A 6,458-nucleotide genomic window follows, 5' to 3' on the forward strand; every position below is an offset into this window, starting at 1 on the left:
GTATAAAGTCTATAGATAGTAAAACAACAGAATATTACAAGCAATTTGTAATAAATTAGACAATTTAGATGAACACAAATTCCTTGGAAGATCCAAATTATTTTAGTTCACTCAAGAAGAAATAGAAACCTAAATAGCCCTACTTAGGAAAGAAATTGAACTTGTAAGAAGAAACTGAATTTAAAGAATTTGAATTTAAAATATCAATTTAAAATTCAAGAAATTGAATTTAAAATCTCACAAAGGGGGGGTTCTGGGTGGCTTAGTTGGTTGAGCATCTGCCTTTGCCATGAGTCTGGGGTCCTAGGCACCAGCCCCATGTTGGGCTCCCTGCTCGGGGGGGTGGGGTCTGCTTCCCCTTTATCACCCCCACCCCAACTCATGTTCTCTCTCTCTAATAAATAAAATTTTAAAAAATCTCACAAAGAATACTCTAGCCTAGGTCACTTTAGTGGTAAATGCAACCACATATTCAAGTAAGACATAATACCAATTCTACATAACCTCTTTCAGGAAATTAAAGAGGAAAGAATACTTTCTCCCTCCATCAATGAGGCCAACATTGCCCTGATCCCAAAACCAAACAGACTGCAGAAGAGAAAATTAGACACCTATCCCTCATAAACCTCAACACAAAAATTCTCAACAAAATTGTAGCAAATTAATATAAGTTCTATAAAGACAATAATACAAATTAAACAAATAGGGTTTTTCCCAAGAATGCAAAGTAGTTTTACCATTTGAAAGCCAACTAATGTAATTTTGTCATATTAATACAGGAGGAAAATTGTGTGATTAATAATAGATACAGAGAGTGCATCTGACAATTCAGTGCTAATTTGTGATAAAAGCTCTAAGCAAATTACAAACTTTTTTGGTATTCTAATCAATTCTGTGCCCAAGCTGAAGGTATGGTCAATAATATGACTTAAAGTATCTCAAAAAATAAATGAGTGAATGAATTAAAACAGCAAGTTAGAATCTAGAAGGAACTTTCTCAGTTTGATAAACCACATCTACCAAAAAAAAAAAAAATCTCCAGCATCACGGTCAATGTCTTCCTAACACGTCTAGTGCAAAGATGTCCACTGTCATTACTTCTGAACATTTTACTGGAGGTTCTAGCCAGTGCAATAAGACAGAAAAAGAGGCAGGAGAGAGGAAGGGTTACAACTATATTCAGAGATGACTTGTGGAAAATCTGGTAGTGTCTACCAGGATTAATAAGTGAGTTTAGGGACGCCTGGGTGGCTCAGTTGGTTAAGCAGCTGCCTTCGGCTCAGGTCATGATCCCAGCGTCCTGGGATCGAGTCCTACATCGGGCTCCTTGCTCCACAGGGAGCCTGCTTCTCCCTCTGACTCTGCCTTCCACTCTGTCTGCCTGTGCTCGCTTTCGCTCGCTCTCTCTCTGACAAATAAATAAATAAAATCTTTAAAAAAAAAAAAAAGTTTAAAAAAAAACAAGTGAGTTTAGCATGGTTGTAGGATACAAAATTAATATGAAAAATCACATGTATTTTTTAAAAAGATTTTATTTATTTATTTGACAAAGATCACAAGTAGGCAGAGAAGCAGGCAGAGAGAGAGGGGGGAAGCAGGCTCCCTGCTGAGCAGAGAGCCCAATGCGGGGCTCAATCCCAGGACTCTGGGATCATGACCTGAGCAGAAGGCAGAGGCTTTAACCCACTGAGCCACTCAGGCACCCCGCATGTATTTCTTTTAAGTTCAACATTTTAATTGGAAATAGTTCATATGGCCCATTCAGTGTAAGGTCAGATAAGCCAAGTGTAATAATGAAATATGAAAATTTACCCTAGATATCTGAAAAGGAAAAAAAAATATAAAATAAGTACAGTGAGTCCTTTGTGAAACTTTTTTCCCCTTAAAGTACGTAATAGTATTTTTTTAAAAAGATTTTATTTATTTATTTGACAGAAAGAGAGACATCACAAGTAGGCAGAGAGGCAGGCAGAGGGGGGGGGGAAGCAGGCTTCCTGCTGAGCAGAGGGCCCTATGCTGGGCTGGATCCCAGGACCCTGAGACCATAACCTAAGCCAAAGACAGAGGCTTAACCCACTGAACCACCCAGGCGCCTCTATGTAATAGTATTTTTGCAAATATTGTTTTGTAATATAAAACAAAATTGATGATAATGTTCAAAACATGTACTAAATCACTTAATCAATGCATTTCTATATACTTACCTTGCAAAATCAGAAATCAATATTAAGAAACATTGCAATTTATGACAATGCCAGAAATTATCAAAATCTTAGGAATAAATATGACAAGAGATGTGAAAGACCTATACATTAAAACATTAAAACTTTCCTGAGAGCAGTTAATGGAGACCTAAATGGGACATGCATAATGTTTGTGGATTGGAAGCAATTTTCTTAAGATGTCAATTTCCTCCAATTTGACCTATAAATTTAATGCAATGCAATCTCAAAGCTCAAATAGGATTTTTTTGGGGGGCAGAAGTTTATGATAAATTCAGTTTCAAAATGTATATTTAATTGCAAAGGACCTGCCATAGCCAAAACATCTTTGAAAAGGAAGAACAAACTTGGAGGTATTGCTACATACCTTCGAGACTCACTATACAGTTACAGTGGTAAGAACGGTATTGGTGTTGGTGTAAGGATAGACAAATCAGTGGAACAATACGGAGTCCAGAAACAGAACTACACACATGGGATCATTTGGTTTTTGACAAAAATGGAAAGGCAGTTCCGTGTGGGAAGGAAAATCTTTTCACAAATTGTGTTGGAGCATTTGGATATGTTAAAAGAATCTGCAACCCTTCCTCACACCATATATTAGATTTAATTCATGATAGATCATAAGCCTAAACGTACCACTCCCCACAGCTGCGTGTAGTTCTGCTTCCGGACTCTGTATAGTTCCACTGATCTGAACTTGAGGAGTGTACTTGTCTCTGAATTGCAACTTGAGAGTAGAAAGGCAGGGGTCCTCTGAGGGGCTCTTATCACATGTGCACCTGGGATCCCTGGGACTCTAACGAAACAAGCATAGGATCACCTGTGAGGGCTCCTCTACCTGCTCAAACTCAGAAGCCCCATGAGGTGCTGGGGTAGCAGCAAGGGCTGAAGATTCAGTCAGTTCTGAAGGAATGCAGGAAAACAGACATCAGCTTGGAAGGCTATCGCACGGGGGACATTGTCATGATGTTATTTGCATGTTTATGATGCCACTGGACTAAAGTGGACCGCAGATGCTGTGGCCGAGAGTGAGGTTTGAGGAGACGCAGGGAATTACAAGCTCGGGCAGTGACGGTGGCTTCATTCGGTCAGCATTTCATCAGCGATCCCCTCAGGGCTAAAAAGGACCCGTTTTAATAGCCACGTGGGCACCCCCGGCTTGATCTAGGTGCCTACCATCTTCCCTGGATGGACAACTTGTGTGGCTCCCAATCCTCTCCCTCTTACCCCGGTACCCCTGATTATTTCAGCCGCCATGCCACCCTCTTCCACCCACAGCACCCAACCCTCACTGGCTCCACCTCTGTAGGAGAACCCAGCGGGGAAGAGCCTTGCCAAGAAAGCAGTTGCATTGTTTTTATTGAAAGGAGCTGAGAAAAGGTGGCAGTGAAGTGTGTCCAGAAGAAGATCGTGGCCCTTGAGGGAGCAGGACTGTGTCCCCACTCAGGACCAGCCTTAGGAGCTCCAGTGGGAGGTGCATTTTCTGCGGAGCTGCTGTCCTTAGGACTGGGTGCCACTGCCCCTTCACCAGCTGTGTCACATTTTGCTGTAATAGACCAAGAAGAGAGACTCAAGTGGAGAACACAACATGGCAGTAACTCATCCAGTAAATTCACTCTGTCGGGGCCCAGGACATGGGGTTTTCATCCAGTCTCACCTAACTCCTCCTGGGGAATAGTGTAGGAGTGTGGATAATAAGGCCCCTACTGTGTGTGAGGCAAAGTGCAAGGTGCTTGGACTTGGCTATGTTCTTCAAACACATCTGCTCCCCAAGTTGGGGGCGGGTATTATTTTCATCTTCCTCTTAAGCTCACGGAAAGTGAGACTGAAAACGTTCGTCGCTCGTTCAAGGCTACATAGTGCGTGCAACGCCCTGGGCAAGTTATAGGTTTCAGTGGGGACACAAAGGTGAGGTTGGCCAGTCCTACCCCCTGTGTCCTATCCCCCCCCCCCCGCAAACTACCTGGGTAAATCAAGGCATGCTTTGGTGGGGGGGGGGTTCCTTGAGCTGAAGCTTGAAGAATGCATCGGAGTGGGTCAGGTAGGTGAGGTGGGGAGCAGCATGTGGGTGTACAGGGGTTCTGACCTGCACAGCGGATTGGGTGAGGGATATAGGAGTGGTTCCTTACCCTCCAAGCAACCTCTGTGAGCTTTATCTGTCAGATGAATGTAAGAATAGCGCTCTCACAGCGAGAATTAAGTGAAATCCCATCACCATGCTTCCTGTAGAGCTCAGCATCAAGGACTTTGCTCATTCTGTGTTTATGGATCTGGAATCTGAGGAATGGGGGCTCCTGCTTTCTGGTTTGGGGGTACTTCCAGGGTCTCAGAAGAGCCATCCATATGCAGTCAACAATTGTCACTTTTTGGCTGCTCAGCATCTGGCCCCTTCCTATTTGATAGGAATCTGAACACAGGGGGGTGACAAGACCCACTCCCCCTCCCCTTTTGGAAGCTTGAGAAGTGACAGGGTCATGTTTCCTGCTCTCTGGCATAGAGTGCTTAGTTAGACACGTGGCCTGGGTTTGCCAAGGGCATGCTCTTGTCCAAGACTTTCAATTTTGAGGGAATGACAAGAAGATTCCCGAGCAATATGATGATTCATGGCGGCCATGAGCATAAGAATCTGGAGCCCATGAAATCCCGTGGGGTGACCAGGAACATTTGATGATGCCATCATCAGGGGCATGCATAACCCTAACCCAGCCTCACTTGTTCTGGTGTGTAGTAAATCTAATCCTTCCCCTTCTTTAGGATTTCCCTCTTTCTTTCTAAACAGCTTTTGGGGAATACAAATCACGTACCACATAATTCACCCATTTTTAAAAAAGTAAGCTCTATGCCCAGTGAGGGCCTTGAGCTCACGATCCTGAGATCAAGCGTCCCATGCTCTATTTACTGAGCCAGCCAGGTGGCCCACCATTCAGCCACTTAAACTGTAAAATTCAGTGACATTTAGTGAATTCAAAATGCTGTGCACCTAGGGCTACTAATACATTATATGTTAATAAAAAATAAAAAAATTTTAAAAATAAGAAAATATAATGCTGTGCAACCACCACCTATCTCTGGTTTCAGAATATTTTTGTTGCCCCAAAAAGAAACCTCATACCTGAATCCATCTCCCCTCAAGCTTTAGCAACCACTACCTTGCTTTCTGTCTCTATGAAGTCTCCTATTCTGGATATTTCATATAAGTGGAATCAGGCCCAATATGGTCTCTTCTATCCGACTTCTTTCACTTAGCATGTTTTCCAGGCTCATCCATATCATAGCATAGCATGTGTTAGTATTTCATCTTTTTATTGAGGTATAATTGACATTTCACATGATATTAGTTCCAGGTGGACAACCTAATGATTCCATATGTGTACATATTGCAAAATGACCACCACAATCCGGTTAACAAGTCACCATACACAGTTAGAAAACTTCTTTTCTTGTGGCGAGAACTTTTAAGGTCTATTTTCTTAGCAATTTTTCAAATATGCGATACAGTACTACTAGCTAGATTTACCATGCTGTATGCTATTTCCCCATGACTTATTTATTTTATAACTGGCCGTTTGTACCTTTGGGTCCCCTTCACCTTTTCCTCCAACCCCCCCCCACCTTTGCCTCTACCAACCTGTTCTCTGTATCTTATGAGTGGTTTTTTTTTTTCTTCTGATTCACAGGTAAGTGAAATCATACAATATTTGTCTTTTTCTGTCTGACTTATGACTTATTTCACTTAGCATAATGCCCTTAAGATCCATCCGTGTTCGTTGCAGAAGGCAAGATTTCATTCTTTTTTTATGGCTGAGTAATATTCCAATTTATATATTTATCTGGAACAGATAGAGAGAGAGAAAGAGAAAGAGACTTCTCTCAAGTTCTTTATCCATTCATCCATCAATGGACCCTTAGGTGGTTCTATATCCTGACAACTGTAAATAATCCTGCAATGAACATAAGGATATAGAGAATCTTTTCAAGTTAGTGCTTTCATTTGCCTTGGATAAATAACCATAAGTGGGATCACTGTATCACATGGCGGCTATACCTGTAACATTCTGAGGAATCCCATACTGTTTTCCACAGCACCAATATACATTCCTACAAACAGTGCACAAGAGTCCCCTTCTCTCTACATCCTCGCCAACACTTGTTGTTTCTTACCTTTTTGATGATAACCATCCTAATAGGTGTGAGGTGATAAATCATTGTGGTTTTGATGAGCATTTCCCCAGT

Source organism: Mustela putorius, unplaced genomic scaffold, assembly GCF_011764305.1.
Source record: "Mustela putorius furo isolate JIRA1106 unplaced genomic scaffold, ASM1176430v1.1 tig00000127_pilon_pilon_pilon, whole genome shotgun sequence".
Classification (NCBI taxonomy): domain Eukaryota; kingdom Metazoa; phylum Chordata; class Mammalia; order Carnivora; family Mustelidae; genus Mustela; species Mustela putorius.